Source organism: Phascolarctos cinereus, unplaced genomic scaffold, assembly GCF_003287225.1.
Source record: "Phascolarctos cinereus isolate Bilbo 61053 unplaced genomic scaffold, phaCin_HiC Scaffold_4;HRSCAF=312, whole genome shotgun sequence".
Classification (NCBI taxonomy): domain Eukaryota; kingdom Metazoa; phylum Chordata; class Mammalia; order Diprotodontia; family Phascolarctidae; genus Phascolarctos; species Phascolarctos cinereus.
Genome location: NW_027555847.1, coordinates 695,208,370 through 695,226,243, shown reverse-complemented (window position 1 = coordinate 695,226,243; position 17,874 = coordinate 695,208,370). Strand labels below are relative to the sequence as shown.

General features: G+C 47.2%; 1 protein-coding gene across 4 annotated transcripts in view; it reads right to left on the bottom strand.

Moving 5' to 3' along the window:
* The window catches only part of CCDC92 (coiled-coil domain containing 92), a 45,674-nt gene extending 28,056 nt beyond the window's left edge, over positions 1-17,618 (bottom strand). For 2 of the 4 annotated variants that reach the window (XM_020970248.2, XM_020970249.2), the window contains exons 1-2: positions 14,352-14,440; positions 13,465-13,612 (exon numbers count right to left, since the gene is read on the bottom strand). The gene's annotated coding sequence lies outside the window, so the exon portion shown is untranslated. Of the gene's footprint in view, positions 1-13,464; positions 13,613-14,351; positions 14,441-17,403 lie in introns of those variants that run through there. The other 2 variants (XM_020970257.2, XM_020970258.2) reach the window with 2 other exon arrangements.
* Between the last annotated feature and the right edge of the window lie 256 nt (positions 17,619-17,874).

The following is a 17,874-nucleotide window of genomic DNA, read 5'->3' as shown; positions in this document are numbered from 1 at the left end:
TTCTGCATGTTTCAGGATTTCTCAAAGAATATCCTGCAGAACTCAGCCCCTTGAAAGAATTTTTTCCCAAGATCTTCCTGTTCCTCACTTGTAAGTGTGCTGATTAATAATTCATTTATAAGGGTGGGGAGAGGGGGGGGATCTGTACCTTTCCTTCAACAGTTAAAGGCGGCCTGACCATGAGAGGCTATTGGGACTTGGCCAGAGAGGCTTGCCATACTTTATGAGTCTGCACTGGTCAGCACAAAAGAGAAAGCAGCTCCACAAAGCTCCTTAGAAGAGATGCCTTGGGAGGAAGCAGAAGACCCTCGCTATTTCCCCCCACCCCACTCTTGCCCCTTGACCAGAGGAAGACTTCGTAAATGTAGAAAGGTCCAGAGGACACTGTCCCAGGAGCATTCCTGCATGGATCATGGTGGTGTGGAGCGGAGGACAAACCGGATACATGGAGGAAAGGCAGCCTCAGGCTCTGAAGGAGCAGAAAGCTCTCCTCTGCCTGAGCAGCACATGTGAGAGGCTCCAACCAAAACACTTTGGGGGGCTACAAAGGACTCCCTTTGCCACATGGACTCTGTGTGAGCCCACTTTTCCTTGCACTTAGGGGGATTTTGTTTTGTACCAACTGTTCTTTCTTTATCAAGTTGGACACTTTCAGTATATCAGAACTGAGCTAACCCAACTACAACGGTGTTTTTGGGTAAAGCCCAAGGGACTGAGTATTGGCTTTGTTTCTAGTTCCCCAAAGCTCCCCAAGTACTACAGTACTAGTTTGTACATATTGCTGTGGTTGTTTGTCCTGCTCGCGAGACTGGGATGAGCGCCTTGAGGGCAGGGGACGGCTTTCTGCCTTTTTTCGTGTCCTCGTCACAGTGCCTGGCACTCAGTAGGTGCTTAGCGAATGCGTGCTGCCTGACCATTGACTATGTCACCTTAGTAAATACTCATTCTTAACAGTTAAGTCTAGCAGGCTGATATCAAATGATAATCAGTGGGAAAGGGGCTCGTGAGAATTTGAAAACAGCCTCCTAGCCCCGTGGGGTCCTCTAGAAACGTGAAGGGAGAATTAGCAGCCACTATCAAGAGATGCAACCTGCCAGTGTGAACAGGGGGTTGGGAGAGTGAGTCCAGAGCCTGTACTTATAACATAGGGTAGACAAAGGAGTGGACTTGGGGCTAGGATGACCTGAGTGCTAATCCTGCTCCGAGACACTGTATGACTCTGAGTTACATCACTTAACCACTCTGAGCCTCAGTTTCCTCATTTGTAAAATGGGGATGATGCCATGTAGCTCACAGGGAGGATTCAATGAGATTACCTAAAGGAAGCACTCAGCAAACCTAAAGCACATCAATGCTAGGAGTGGTGATTATGGTAACCAATAACGTTGGTGCATTCAGAGCTTTTTCATTTGGGCTGCTCTGCTCTTTGATGTGATGGCTTGGATTGGAGCGAATTGATTTTCCATTTGAAAATATCAGTGCTTCCAGGCTGGGTAAATCGGCTTCTTGTTGAAGCAGGCTTCCTCCAGACTGTCAGCCAGCCACAAGAGAAGGACCAATTTGGAGGGAGAACAAGAGCCCAGGCACCATCCCCTACAGGAGGGCTTCTTCAGACACTCCTAGGGAGCGACCTAGTGCACAGAGCGCCGGGCCTGGGCTCAGCAAGGCTGCAGTTCAAATCTAGACTCTCCCATTCCCTAGCTGGGTGATCCTGGACACCTGTCACTTAGCTTTTGTCTGCCTCAGTGTTCTCATCTGTAAAATGGTGATGATGATAATAGAACCTACCTCCTAGGATTGTTGTAAGGATGAAATGAAATAGTTTTTGTAAAGCACTATATAAATGCTAGCTATTTATTATTATTTCCCCCATTGGGAAATGGCTAAACAAATGATGACATATGAATGTAACAGAAAATTATTGTGCCATAAAAAATGATGAAATGGGCAACATCAGAGGATGTTTGCCATTTCCTTCTCCAGTTCATTTTACAGATGGAGAAACTGAGGCAAAAAGTTACGTGACTTGCCCAGGATCACACAGCTAGCAAGTGTCTGAGGCCAGGTTTGAATATATATAACAACGTATACTGAGAAAAACAGCTCTGAAGGACTTTAGAACTCTGACCAGTACAATGAGAAATCATAAGGCCAAAAGAATGAAATTGAAACATGCCATTCTTGCCTCACAGAGAGGTGAGGAACTGAAAACGCAGAAAGAGATGTACATTTTTGGACGTGGCTAGAGTGGGAATTTATTTTGCTGAACCATAGTTCATAGTTATTATCCATGGTTGTATTTTTTTTTATTTGTTCAATGGTGCAGGTTAATTAAAAAATGCTTGTAAATTGAAAAAATAAAAATAAAATAATAACCTATTTTTAAAAAGATTTGGTCTAATGTTCTAGCCTGTCAACACACTTTTGGATCTTTCTGGATGCCACTCAATGGACAAGTTAGGTGGTGCAGTATAGAGCACTGGGGCCTGGAGTCAGGAAGACCTGAGCAAATGCAGCCTCGGACACTCACTAGCTGGGTGACCGCGGGCAAGTCACTTCACCCTGTTTGCCTCAGTTTCTTCATCTGTAAAATGAGTTGGAGAAGGGGATGGCGAACCACTCCAGTATCTCTGCCAAGAAACCCCCAAATGGGATCATGGGGAGTCACATTGAAATGACCGAACAACAACAAGTGTCACCTGATATTTTAGCTTCTCTCAGCTTTGTGTGACAAGAAAACAATCTACACCTTTCTTCAAATCATTGTCAAAAATATGAAACCAGGCCAGGGCCAGCACAGGGCCCTGGCGCGCTATCAGTCCTGAGACTCGCTGAAGCTGACGCTGAATAATTAAGGATGAGCCTTTGGATCCAGGCATTCCACCCCGTTCTGAATCCCCTTCAAACGCACTATTGCGGCCCGTCTCTCATCTTTCCCAAGAGAACAGCATGAGAGATTTCTTTCAAACGCTCTGCTGAAATCCCAGTAAACCTTATCTACGGTGCCCCCCTGACCTATGAACTCCTGCTGGATCCCTGGGATCACTCCTTCCCTTTCTCGATGTCCACCAAACATCTCTTTAATAACACACTCTAGAATTTTACCAAGAATTGAAGACAAGCTTACTGGCCTATCGTTTGCAAATCTCATTCTTTTCCTTTTTTTTTTTTTGTCCTGTAGTATTTCTCCTATTCTCCACAATTCTTTTTGTCTTTCACATGGTCTTTATTTTTCCTCTTGATTTTCAATATTTCTTTTTTTTTATTTTAATTTTTTCTCAATTACATGTAAACAAAAAATTTTAACATTTGTTTTAAAAAATTTTAAGATCCAAATTCTCTCCCTCCCTCCCTGGTGCTCCATCTCTGCTGTGTATATATCTTAACTTAAGGTTTTTATTCAGCAAAACTGTCAGTCTTCTGTCAGTCAATGTCATACCCAACTTCTATTCATATTAAACCACTGTGAAGCAAAAACAAATGGTTTGCCTTGAGAAGGTAATTTGATATAGATTATACATGTAGTCATACAAAACATTTCCATGCTAGCCATGCTTCAAAAGAAAACACAGAACATGGTCTTTATTTTTTTAAAAGTATGTATATAAACATAAATAAATATGTATTTATACATGAATCAATGAGTCTTTTGTTTTTCAATAACTTTTAAAAATATATGCCTCTCCCCTTCCTGATCTTTCACATAGCTCTGGGGGTGGCTCAATGATTGAGTCTACTCATTTTTCCAGTTTTTCCAACTCATTTTACAGATGAAGAAACTGAGGCAAACAGGGTTAAATGATTTGCACAGGGTCATGCAGCTAGTAAGTGTCTGAGGCTGGATGCCCTTATAACCTCTCCTTAACTACCTATTACTCATTTCTTCCTACACTTTTTGAGGTTAAAGGGCCGACCTTGAGGACCTAGAGGGCCACATGTGGCTTTGAGGCTGCAGGTTCCCTACTCCTGCCCTCCCCTTTTCCTGCTCAGTTACTGAGCTTCCATCCATCCTACCGTCCCTCTTCTTTTCCTCAGTGTAGCTAAAAATCATTGGTAATCTCTGTAAAACTCCACACAGTCTTAGTCTGCCACTTGCCCCCTCAAATGCTGGATTTGTTTTAGTGGGGATGTGGTTCAGAAATAAATTTCCCACGGACATGGGGCTAAGAACAAGGGAAGGAAATCAGATAGGTTTTCAATTGATAAATCTTTTCTTTTTCTCCTGAAGTATTTACAATATGGCGTGGGCACTGTACCGGAGACACCAAGAGGATAGAGAAACGAAACCACCCCTATGGCAAGAGCACTGGGGAAAGCACCATGTACACATAGGAGTAGCTATAAAAAATACAGGTAACTGAGGGGCACTAGAAGGGGGTGATCAGCAAAGCTGAGCTTTGAAGGATGAAATGGGGATTTTAAGAGGTAGTGGTAAGGATAAAAAGTCCATTCCTGGACTTCCAGAGCCAAGAGCCAGCACCAAGGTACAGACATGAGGGACGGAGGGTGGTGTGTGAGGACTGGCCTGACGGCCAGTTTGGTTGGACAGTAGAGAGTGGGAAGGAGAGTAATGAGCTATAAACCTGGAAGGGTTGGCTGAAATCAGACAGTGAAGTCAAACAGCACAGATTACACGATCGCCACGTTCTAAGAGCTTTGCTGAGCACTGAGGACACAGGCCACACCAAAGCAGTCCTTCCTTGCCTTTAAGAAGCAGACATTCAGTTGTGGGAGATGGTGTTGTGTACACATGTGAGTGCATGTAAAATACATACAAGCTGACATGTTATGGGGAGGCAGTAGCTGCTGCAGGCATTAGGAAAGGCACCATGCGAGTTCAGCTTTGGGGAGAGGCTTCCCCAGGGGTTCTCAGAGGTGCAGGGGAGGATGGAATGCATTCTGGCCATGTGTGAGCCTGTCCAAAGGCCTGCAGATGGGAGATACAGCATCATGTGGGAAGGACAACCAGGTGGCCAACCTGGCTGGACTGTAAGAGAGACACATCTACTAAACCCACAAAGGTGGGTGAGAGCCATTTGCGAGGGCTTTAAATGCCAAACTGAGAAGTTCTGTATTTGATCTCAGAGGTAAAAGGGAACCACATAGAGTATGCTGAATGGGGGAGAGACAAGGTCACACCTGTGCTTTAGGAAAATCACGTTAGCAGCTGAGTGGAAGATGCATTGGAGAGGGGGGACCTGAGGTGGGCAGACCCACTAGTGGACTATTCCAGGAAGAGTAGGGTGGGGGCCATGGGAAAGAAAGGAATGCTAAAGCAGGCCTCAAGAGCCCGTGCCCGGGAAGAGCTTGGCCTCTCAGCTCAGTTTTTTGCCCTGCTGATGACGTTCAGGGCCCTGCTCTCTGCTGCCTGCTCTTGTTCTGAGGACAACAGTCCAACCGTGACCATCACAGCATCCCACCAACTCTGCGACTTCCCAGATCATCTCATCCTTCCCTGGCCACCACTCCCCTATACACGAGGTGTCTCCCGTTAGAATGTAACAGGGCAGGAACCATCTCCTTTCGTATTTGTGCACTCAGCACATGGTAAGTGCTTAATAAAGACTTTCATTCATACTGGGTGAAGATGAGTGAAGAGTCAAGGATGATTTGGAGGTTGCCAGCCTTGGGGCCTGGAAGGATGATGGTGCCCTCGACAGAAATGGTTGGTTAGGAAGACGATGTAGAAGAGGGGTGGTGCTTGTGTGGACACGTGGAATCTGAGATGCCTAGAGGACATCCAGTTTGAAACGTCCCACCAAGTGAGCTGGCCTGGAGCTCAGGAGAGAGCTGAATGTGTGTCAGGAAGGTAGGAAAAAGGAACTCAAAGTCCCCCTTAAGAGAAACCATCTAGAAAAGGAAGAACCTTCATTTGCATTTTTGTGTGCAATGCAGGGACAGACTCTATGAACAAGGATAATGTGCTCAGCTAAAAAAAAATCAGTGCTAGCATATAGGTTAAATAAAGTTCTTTTCCATGTACGTGAGCTGAAGATGACAATGACCACTGTTGTCATTATGGGACAATTTCAGAACAGCTTTTAGATTTTACCAAGCCTGTAAAGAACCAGACACAGTGAAAAAGGCCTAATTAAAAACAAATGCAGTCTGGGCAAAATGCATGCATTTTTTGAAAACGGTAGAATTACAGGATCTGAATACATTTTCTTTACTTGGTAACTTGTATTTAGTGTTCAATATGAGAATAAATTTTTATTGGTTTAAAATTTGTCATGGTTCCTTTACAACATGTAGAGATAGTAGGCCAATCAAAGTGTTAAAAATCTGAACTAAAAATTTCAAGCCTGGCAATTTATGGAGCAATGACCCCATGACTTCAATTCAAAATTCTAGAATCTATTTTTAAAGAAATGATTAGTGACTATGAGAAGAATACATTGATCAAAAGGCCTGCATCCAGAACAGGACATGCCGGACTAAGCTCATCATTCACTTTTTTTTTTCTTTTTGGTGAGGCAATCGGGGTTAAGTGACTTGCCCAGGGTCACACAGCTAGTTAAGTGTCACGTGTCTGAGGTCAAATTTGAACTCAGGTCCTCCTGACTCCAAGGCTGGAGCTCTATCCACTGTGCCACCTAGCTGCCACCTATTATTACTTTTTTCACAGGGTTAAGAGACTGACAGATTGAGGCATTACATCTGAGTTATGGTTAATCTAGATTTTACCAAAACAGTTGCTAATTTCTGGAATGATCCTATCATGTACAAGGTGGCGTGCTGTGGATTGGGTGAGAGTCTAATTGAGTGGATTCTGAGCTAGTTGAAAGGGCAGACATCAAAAGCAGTCATCAGCGTCCCCTTAGAGACAGGTCACAGCATGCAGCAAAGCTCTGGCCTTGGCACTGTGGTGTTTCCTTTTTTTTCAATTAGTGACTCAGAAAGGCATAAGTGGACAGCACCCGTATCGAAACTACAGACCACACAAACCTGGGAGGAGGGACAGGTAGCTAACACATAGGACGAAGGAGTTAGGTAACACAAAAAGATGCTGACGAGAGAGAATATTGAGCCTAATCTAATATGACGTAACTTAATGGAGACAAATGGAAAGTCTTATCCTTGGACTCAAAAAATCAATTTCACAAGTACAAGATGGGAGAAGACACAGTATCTCTGAAAACAATCTGGGGGTTTTAGTGGACTACAAGGTGATTGAGGGTCACTGTGATACAGTGGTACACAAAGCTAGTGAGAGCTTGGGCTGCCTTGAGAAGCATCTGCTGGAACACAACCCGGATGGCCTTGGGATTAGGTCATGAGGATGTAAGTTGCAAGAACTGGAGTGTTTAGCCTGGAGAAAAAAGATCTAGGGGACAAGGTAGTGTCTTCAAGTGTATATGAAAGAGCTGCTAGCTCTGTTCGGTCTGGGAGGCCAGCATTAGGTGCATGTCAACTTAAGTGGACAAGCACTTATTAAAACCACACTAAGTGCCAGGGCGGCTATGGGGTGCCGTAGTGCCCAGAGTGTCAGGCCTGGAGTCTGGAAGAATCATCTTCCTGAATTAAAATCTGGCCTCAGACACTAGCCGGGTGACCCTGGGCAAGTCACCCTGTTTGCCTCAGTTTCCTCATCTGCAAAATGAGCTGGAGAAGGAAATGGCAAACCATTCCAGTATCTCTGCCAAGAAAACCCCCAAAGGGGTCACAGAGAGTGGGGACACGCCTAAAAGTCTGAACCACAAAGTGGACTGCTTCAGAAGGAAGTGGGTTCATCTTCACTGCAGGCCTTTAAGCAAGACTGGCTGTCTCCTTGGATGGGTATGGAGCAGGGGTACTTGTTCAGGTACAGGTCATGCTCAGTGGCCTCTAAGGTCCCTTCTAGTCCTGAGATGCAATGATCCTGGAGAATATAGTAAGAAATACAAGACATGCTTCCTGCCCCATGGGGCGTGTCATGGTTGGAGGGATGGTGACTGGACATGAAACATTGGTGGCTTCTACAGAGCAGCTTATGATCTGGTGCTAAACCGAGTGGTCCAGACTGTAAAATAAAGGAGAGAAGGGAGGTCCAGAGTAATACCAACAATAGCCGATACTCCTATACCACTCCCTGTAAGAGAGCAGAGTGAGCTTGACTTTGATTCCTGAGAAAAATTTTACAAAGGATTATTAAAGAGATGCATGGTGAATATTTGGAAAGGGAAGTGGTGATTCCAAGGAGCCAGCGTGATCCCATCAAGAACAGGTCACGACACACCAATTTCACTTCCTTTTTTGACAGAAATATTAAACTAGTAGATGAGGGGAATGCTCTGGATAAAGTTTACCCAGATTTTAGGAGATTTTTTTTAAAGTATCTCATACCACCCTTAGAGAGATGGATTAGGTAATAATAACACAGCTAAAAGGATTCAGAACCAGCAGGATGGCTGGACACAGAATTGTTAATGGTTCCTTGTCAATGTGGTAGGGTGTCTCTTGCCAGGAGATCTCTGAGGGATCTACTGAGCCTTGTGCTGTTACACGGTTTTTTGTCAGTGACTTGGATAAAGTCATAGATGGCCTGTTCATCAAATTCATAGATACCACCAAGCCAGGGAGGGAGAGAACACAATGGATGATAACGGAGTCTGGGTCCCAAAGGCTCCTGATTGGGGGCAGCCAGGTGGCGCAGTGGATAGAGCTTTGGCCTTGGAGTCAGGAGGACCTGAGCTCAAATCTGGCCTCAGACACTTGACACATACTAGTTGCGTGACCCTGGGCAAGTCACTTAACCCCAACTGCCTCACCAAAAAAAGCAGAGAAACAAACAAACAAATCAAAGGCTTCTGACAGGCTCGAGCACTGGGCTGAAGCTAAAAGAATGAAATTCTATGGGGATCAGTGAAAAAATCTTGTACAAAAAATAACGACACAAGTTATTAAATACAGCAGTTATCCTGAAAAGGATCTGGGGGTTTTAGCATAGTCTACGTCCCCTGTAAGTAAGCGGTCCAAAGAGTGGATCTAGTGTTGAGCTGTATTAGGAAAGTCACCCCTCCAGGAAGAATCCCACACCTGGCCCTTGTCAGACTCACCTAGGGTGTTGCATTCAGTTCTGGGTGCTGGGGTTTAATGAGCACACTGATAAACTAGAGAGCATCCAGAAGGCAAACAAGATGGCAGAATCTTGAATTCATGACACAAAAGAGCATGTAAAGAACTGGGCATGTTTACACAGGATAAAACAAGACTTGAAGGAGATGTGATAACTGTCTTTGAAGGGCTCTCATAATGAGAATGGCATCTAGGTGGTGCAGTAGATAGAGCTTGGGACCTGGAGTCAGGAAGACCCGAGTTCAAATCTGCCCTGAGGCACTTCCTAGCTGTGTGACCCTGGACAAGTCACTTCACCCTGTTAGCCTCAATCTCCTCATCTGTAAAATGAGCTGGAGAAAGAAATGGCAAACCACTCCAGTGTCTTTGCTAAGAAAACCCCAAATGGGCTCACAAAGAGTCAGACACAACTGAAATACCTGAACAACAACAACAGAGTAATAGCTAGCATTTCCATAGCATTTTAAGATTTGCAAAGTGCTTTACAAATATTTCATTTAATCTCTTTTTTTTGGGGGGGGGATGAGGCAATAAGGTCAAGTGACTTGCCCAGGGTCACACAGTTAGTAAGTGCCAAGTGTCTGAGGCCGCATTTGAACTCGGGTCCTCCTGACTCCAAGGCCAGAGCTCTATCCACTGCACCACCTAGCTGCCCCAGAGGTAGATGCTTTTAATTGTTCCCAGGCAGACGAAAGTTAAGTGACTAGTCCAGGGTCACACAGCTGGAAGATTTAAACTGAGGTCTTCCTGACTTTCAGTGCAACGCTATCCATTGCACCACCGAGGTGGGATTGGACTTCTTGGGTTTGGTTTTGGAGGGCAGGACCCGGCATAATGGGAGGAAGCAGAAAATTCAGGCTTGCTATCAGGAAAGCCTTCCCAACAAGTTGGGTTGTGCCACGGCGCAATGGCGGTGGATTCCACCTCCTTGGGGGTCTTCCGGCAGACCCTCAATACCGCTTGTGGGATATGCTCCGGGGGGATTCACGATGATCCGGGAGGGCTGGTACTGTAGTATTATCATCTCCAGTTTACAGCTCAGGAAAGAGGCTCAGAGAGGGGAAGTAACGCCCCCGGGGTCACACAGCTACAACGCCCTATCTATTGTGTCACCTACGCTGGGCTTGAAGGACGGGTAAGAGGTGAATCGGCAGATAAAACCAAGGCACTCAAGGTGATGGAAAGGACTGCCCCTACGGGCGGGAAGTGTACCAAATACAGTGGGAGGCAGGGACGGGCCTGGAAGGATGGAGAAGAAGAGTAGAGGGGGACAAATAGAAGCTCGTGAAGGTGTCTGAGCAAGGCAGTCTTGTAACGAGGGCAGGGTGGGGAAATACGAGTCTGGCCGCAGAGGACGGGCCGGATGGAAAGAGAAACGCACCTTGCTCACGGTGCCTCCTTCGGCTCAAAGCGATCAGAAAAACAGGACAAAAAGATTGAGGCTTATATTCGGCTAACAGTGAAGCGCCTGCACAAAGTTCTGGCGGCTTACAGACACAAAGGTGAATGATAAAAACAAGGAGTCATTCTATTTAAATACAACACAACCCTATTTGCCATGGTTCTCAACACTTTAGGTTCAGATACACGTTGATGATATCCGCAGGCTTCTTTCTAGAGCTCTGCTTGAAAGAGGAGATGTTAGTCACCATTTAGCCAATTTGGGTTAAAGCATGGTGCCAACGAGACCAGAGTTGCCAAGCAAGCATTTCATGAGCCCTTGGGAATAAAGTTAGTCTGGGGCCACAGAACGGACCCTGACCCCAGTAATCCATTTCACAAGCCGATGGTTTCCTTCAAAGGGCATACGGGGTGATAAAGTCATCTTCTCTTATTGGTCATTTTGTCAATGAGTGTATTCCTTCCACCACACCTGCAGCTTGCAAAGATGGTCTTTGACAGCGACCAGGACTGAAAAACTCATCACCCTGCAGTCAGTGAAGCCCCTCTGAACTCAGTGAGATTAGTTCTCAGACCACAAACGGGACATCCTTTGCTGATAGTATAGAGGGAGCCGTTTGGGCTTGGTAAACTGCTGCACGCGTTTGAGATCTTGCGGGCCGAGCCCCTGAGTCCAGAGTCACCATGGTACCACAACAAGGTGTCAGGGGAAGTCTTCAACTCCAAGCACCTGTGTTACTGCTGGTGAGTAAGAGCCTCATATCTGATGTGCAGGGCAGGGCCTTATCAATCAGGCATTTATTATGGGCTTGCCTGGGCCGCATTGGGCATCATGCTGAGAGCACTGGGGACACTGTCCCTTACTGCCAAGGAGTTTACATTCTATCGGAGGAGATTTCTTACTATTATTTCCAAGTCATCTTTTTCATGAATGTTAAATATATCCCACATGATACAGTTTCTTCCCCAAACAGCTTTAATTAAACCTAACCTTTTCAGTAATACATAAAAACTGACATGTACATAGAGGGCTTTAAGTTTTGCAAAGCTTGTTTGAATATCAGAATAACCCTGTGAGTGCGATTTATTAAGCCTATTGGACAGATGAGGAAACTGAGCCTCTAAGTGATGTGTTCAGGGTCACAGAGGGAGTTAGGGTTCGAGCTGACTGGGGAGCAACGTCTCCTGACTTCCACTTCAGCCCCTCGTCCCCATAACTCTGACCTGCCTTTCACACACACCCAGTGCCATCAGCAGGAGCTATATGTTTCACCAGGCATGTCTACCATATAGATAAAAACAATGTTAATATTGTAAAATCTCCATTTTTTTAGAACAGGCTAGCTATCACAGGAGTGATTTCCTGATGAGAATCCAGACATAGAGAGCTACAATAAGCAGATATAACAACTGGGGGAGGCAGGAACATAAAATGAGACCCTTTATCAATCTCTCGGAAGGAATCGTTAGTTAAGAAAACTAATCTACTGATTTTAACCATGTTGACTCAAACAGAACGAACCACAAATTTTATTTAAGAAAAAAATCCTTGGTTGGTATCTCACTGAACACATTCCTCATCTCATCGCTGCATCCTTACTTAACCAGTATACAACCTGAGGAACCAGGGCTTTGTATTTTGGGGTTTATTTATTTATTTTTTTTGGTTTGGGTTCTCCTAGGTTGAGGAGAATGAGTTCCCCTACAGCAGCACATGAATGAATGGAGGGTGCCCAGTGGCACCCTCTGCTGCTGGGATGGAGAAAATAGGTTCACTAAAACCAGTCCTGAAACCACTCCAAAATTTCAGCTGCAAGTGGACATCACTCATTTGTAACTGATTTTCTTGCAATCGGCTATCATGAAATACATTTCAGATCATATGAAAAAAATCTGAAAAAATGCTTTGTTATAGAAAAGGAATAACTTTAAAGGTCTAAAAGTGCCACTAAATTTGCTGCAAATGAACTGAGGTGTAATTTCATAATGGTTGACAATGTCAAAATAGGGAGGAAAATTCATAATAAATATATGAGGAATTCTTTTGTAACAATCAAAGTCTTTTCCCCCTAGGAAAAGAATATAATGCCAAAATCTAGTTTCCAAGAGAAGTATCTTTGTCATTCAGATTGATCTCTACCTTCACAAATATCTGCAGAAGCTTGGGGTGCTATCCCATGAGGTATCTTGGGTTTATAGCACTTCAGACTGCTATGCTCAATTATGATACATCCTATTAATAGGATCCTATCATGGACACAAGATTGCTTTATTGGTGTTTTTTCAATGTTACATTTTAATATATACTCATAGACTAATAAAAATAAATATGAAATATACAAACCCATTAAAAAATAATATACAAGCCTGAAAGTATTCTTCCACAAGAGGTCAGATAAAAGAAAAGTTTGGCTATAGCAAATATATAAAGCTCCAAATGATCTGGGACTAGCAAAGACAATTTCAACAGCATTTTCCTATTAAAAAACAAATCAATGCCAAGAAAAACCAGGTGATTTTTTTTATTGTGCAAAAGAAATTACTACATGATAAAACAATAGCTTTCACAATAAATAAATGCCCCAAATAAAAGTCTCTTAAAAAGAGAAAAATTATCAACCAGTTTGCTACAGTTTTTTAGATGAGTGCACAGTAATAAAGCTTAGGATGTGTTTACCAAGAAAACAAATATAGATAACGACTGCAGTACACAAGTATTTTTCTTTCTTTTTTTTTTTCTGGGGAATTAGTGTTTCTTTTCAGATCAGCTACGGAATTTAACGTTAACCTGGATGCCATCGCTGTGTGAAATATTTTTGAAGTCAGCCATTAGACAAAACAGGCCAAGTTAGATGTCATTTAGTAAAGCAGTCTACTAATTCATCTCGCAGATGACACTATTCTTCCGTCAAGCATGAAGCCTGATTACATGCTACGTTCGGTTTTCCAAACCAAAGGGTATCCTCCACCACAAGGCTCACAGGCACGCCACGCAGGGATACTCACCCTAAAGGGGGACAGTGCAACTTGCCCAGGAGGGTCTTAATCTCCACAGCGATGTTCAAACGCATTAAAAAGATGCAATGGACCGAGGTCTCCTCCCTGCAGTAACAAGCACCCTCGCAGGCACATTTTGCCACAAATATTTTCCCTCCTAGACAAAGAGAGCCAGACTGTTGGCAGCTTCTCATGCACCTGCAATGCGGATCGCAGCAGCCCTCCTGACAAGCCCACCCCAAGAGCCGGCCCGACGCGCGGCGGGCTCCTCTCGGCCCCCACATGGCTGGTAGGCCACACCTGGAGACTGGGCAGCAGCCCAGCAGAACCACAACCACGCAGACAGACCCACGTTCTGCTCAGCTCCACACGCAGACCTCTGGGGCTCGCAAAGGCAGCGCGTTCTTTCAAGTGACACCATTCCCCACAAATGAGCAAACCTCCCCTGATGGGAAACACATCAGCCCCAAATGACCCCCACCCACCCCTCCTTGAAAGGACTGACGTTTACTTCAGAGGGGTGGTGTGTCTTCTTCTGACTTGGCTAAGACAAGCACCCCGAAACAGACAAATTCGTTCAGAGCTCAAAGAAGATTGGGTTATTTTGCTCTGCGCTCCTCAGCTCCTTCTACATACGGCTGTGGAAGAGTGTTGAATCATCTCTCGCCTCCCAAAGGAGCTGACAAAGCAGCAAGGCCGGCATGGTGCTGGGTGGGGGGTGGGGGTGGCAACTGCCCTGACTCCTGGTGCCCAGATGCCCTACAACCCTCACCCATCTTCTGAAAGAAGGAAGAGGAAATTGTAAAGGGTGTCAGGGAAGCGGGGTTTGTGGGCCGGCAAGAGCTTCTTTTCCAATTTTATGTGCTAACAACTTTGCCCTCCCCATCCCAGCTCACCTGAGGGTGGAGATGTCCTTTGTCCGTTAGGCGGATCCCCCCCTTCCCTCACTCTTCCTCCTCCTCCTCTCCTGCAGCTGCTGGGGCAGGTGGCCCATGGGCAGGGCAGGGGAAGGGAGAGGAGGAAAGAGGAGAGGAGAGGAGGGGAGGGGAAGGCTGGGCTGGGCTCTCCCTTCTCCCCCTCCCCTTTCTCTGGTCCTCAGAGGTCAGTCTGTGCAGCCAGAGCTCATCTCCCAGAGCTACCAGCCCAAATAAAGCAATGCACCCTGGGTATGGGAAGATGTTGGGGGGGTGGAACTTGGGGAGAAGAAGGGAGGGACAGACTGGCAGAGAAGAGGGATAGAAGGAGAAGATGAAGCAGGGCTGAGGAGGTGGGACCCAGAAAAAGGGTGGAGATGAGAGGATAAGAGGAGGAAGTGGCACAGGAGATGGGTGAAGACAAGGAAAGAGGAGGGACCGGAGGGTGGGGACGGTGGAGAGAGGAGGCCTGGCCAAGTGCTAAGAAGGCAGGAACAGGATGGGAGAGGTGGAAAAGAAAGGCAGAGGAAAGAATGGAGCAGAGATGAGGAAGGGGTAGGGCTAGGGGAAGCTGGGAGGAACCTAGAATCTGAGCTGAAAAACATTACACTGGCTGGTTAGTTCATCCTCTACTTGAAGCACGACAGTCCTCTGTAATGCCCCTGCCAAGTGTTTGGAAACTAGAGATAAAGAGAGGAAGGAGAGAGAGAGAGAGAGAGAGAGAGAGAGAGAGAGAGAGAGAGAGAGAGAGAGAGAGAGAGAGAGAGAGAGAGAGAGAGAAGTGGAGGAGAGGGTGGTAGGAAGCCAGAGACAGGTGGGGAAGAGACAAGAGACAAGACTGAACTGGGAGAGGAAGCGAGTGGGTGGCAGGCAAAAATGGAGGAGGGAAAAATAGACAGTGGTTGGGGAATGGGTGGGAGGAAGAGGACAGATGGAGGGACAGGATGGGAGAAGGGCACAGGTGGGGATGCTGGAGAGGAGGAGGACGACACAGGATGGACAGAGGGTGGGAGAAGGAGGGAGACACAAAGAGGGATGGGGGGGAACAGTAATAACAGAAGGGGGGTGAGAAGAGGATGACCAGGAAGAGGGAGTTCATAGGAAGGAGGGATAATGGGGCAGAAGGGACAGGGCAGGGGGAGAAGTGGGGTAGGGAGGTGGGACAGAGGAAAAGGGGCTGGTTTGGAATCCCCCCAGTGACGAGTTACTACCACGTGACCCCAGCCTCTCCTGAATTATAAAATAAACCAGCCCTCCCCAAAGGATCCCTTACAAGTCTATGGACTTTCCTTCTGATGATCTATGACAGAAGGGTGGAGGACGAGCACAGACTTAGGCAGAGGATGGAAGAGGGTGGCTAGGAAGAGGGAGACAGGGAGAAGAGATGAAGAATGGGGGGAAGAAAAGGGCATAGATTGTCAGATCAGAGACTGAAAGCTGCAAGGCCCCTCACTTTACAGATGTGAATGAAGGGAGGAAGAAGATACAGATAGGGAATAATAATAATAATAATAGTTGACATTTATATAGCACCTACCATGTCCCAGCTTGATAATTACTGTGCCAACTTTACAGTTCTGTGCTGAGCACTTGACAATTACCTCATTTGGCCCACACAACATCCCTTAGGGGTAAGTGCTGTTTTTATCCCCATTTTACAGATAAGGTTAAGTGACTTGCCCAGGGTCTCACTGCTAGTGTCTGGGGCTGGATTTGAACTCAGGTCTCTAGGCCCAGTGCTCTATCCACAGTGCTGCCCCTGAAGGCCTGAGGTGAGGTTGGAAGAGGGCAGGGGTGTGCTGGAGTTAGCCTGAATCTCTTAAATTTTCAGAAATTGGCCAAGTCTACAAATCAGCAGATAATTTGTTGTTTTGTTGGCTGGCCAGACCTAGGACAAGGATGGTGAAAATGTTAATAAAGCAGATAAATTTAAAAGTGTGTCATGCTTGCAATTTTTTCCTCTTGAGTGCAGATTGCCACATTTACCAGAGGTGGTGGTGGTGGTAGTGGTGGGATTTATAAGAAATGGGTGGGGAAGGCTAGAATGTGGATAAAGGAGAGCACAGACATGGAGGAGGAAGAGACAGCAAAAGGAAGAAAAGGAGATAGGGAGGAAAGACGGCAGGAGGAAGAGGAGAGCACAGCGTGGGACAGAGGGCGGAAGGAAAGACAGGAGGGGGTAGGGAGGAAGCAAGAGGAGGGGGAGGATAGGGGAGGAGGGAGGGAGGAAAGTTCTAGGTGGAGAAGAGAAATAGAGGAAGGAGGGAGGAGGAGGCATAGAAGAGAGGAGACCGGAGGACTAGGGGAGGGGTAAAGATAGAGGAAGAAGGATAGAGGTGGGGAGGAGTATGGAGGAAGGGAGGGGAAGAGGAAGAATCTGGAAGGAGGGATAGAAGAGGGAAGAAGAGTAGGGGGAAGGGGGAGCTGGAGGAAGGGAGGAGAGAGGAGGAAGAATATGGGAGGAGGGTAGAAAAGGGGAATGGAGTAGACAGAAGGAGGAATAGAGGGAAGGGAAAGGAACAGAAGGGAAAAGGAAGAAAGAGGAGAGAGGAGGGGAGGAGGGAGAGAAGAGGCGAGGGGGAGGGGAGACAAGGGGGAGAGGGAAATAGAGGGAGAAGGCTAGGGGAAGGGAGGGAGGAGGGAGAAGGCGAGGTGGAGGAGGGAGAAGAGGGGAGGGGGAGGGGAGACAAAGAGGAGGGGGAAATAGAGGAGAAGGCTAGAGGAAGGGAGGGAGGAGGAGGGAGCGGAGGAGACAAAGGGGAGGGGGAAATAGAGGGAGAAGGCTAGAGAAAGGGAGGGAGGAGGGAGAAGGGGAGAGAAGGAGGAGGGAGAGAAGCTGAGGGAGGGGGCGGGGGCGGGAAGAGAATCCAAAGCTTCTGATGGGCGCCGCCTGGGCGGGGCAGACTGGAGCTGCTAAGTCGGGGTCTCCCTCGCGATGATGTGGGGGTCTTCCCTCCCCCGTCCCCCCCCTTCCCTTGACCCCTCCTCCAGTCCCCCGGCGCTAGCCCAGCAGGGGCTCAGCGCCTATACTCACTCAGTAGGGGGCGGCGGAGCTCTCCGCTTTGAGGGGGAGGGGAGGGGAGGAGGGGAGGTGGGGCCGGCCGGTGGGACGCAGGCGCAGAGCTCAGGTGAGGCCGCACTGCGGTTGCCTGGGCAACGCAGTGTGAGCCGGCGGGGGAGGGGGGACGCGAGAGAGCTCCCGCTAGGGGGAGGGTCGCGTTCCTGTTCGTAAGTAGGCGGCCGTGTTTGTGCGCGCCGCCGCCTGGGCGGAGCGGGAGGGGAGGGAGTGCGCCGAGCCAGGCTGGGGAGCGGAGGGTGGAGAGAGGCGGGGCAAGAAAGAAGGGACCGCGTGCGCGCGTGCGCCCTCCTCTCAGCACCAGGTGGGAAAACCCCAGCGCGCCCGGAGCCGGAGGCCCTGGGCTCCAGCACCTGCTGCGGCCGGCCGCGCGTGCGCACGGCGTGCTGTCATTCTAGCCGATCCTGGGAGGGAGGTGGATGCTCAGGA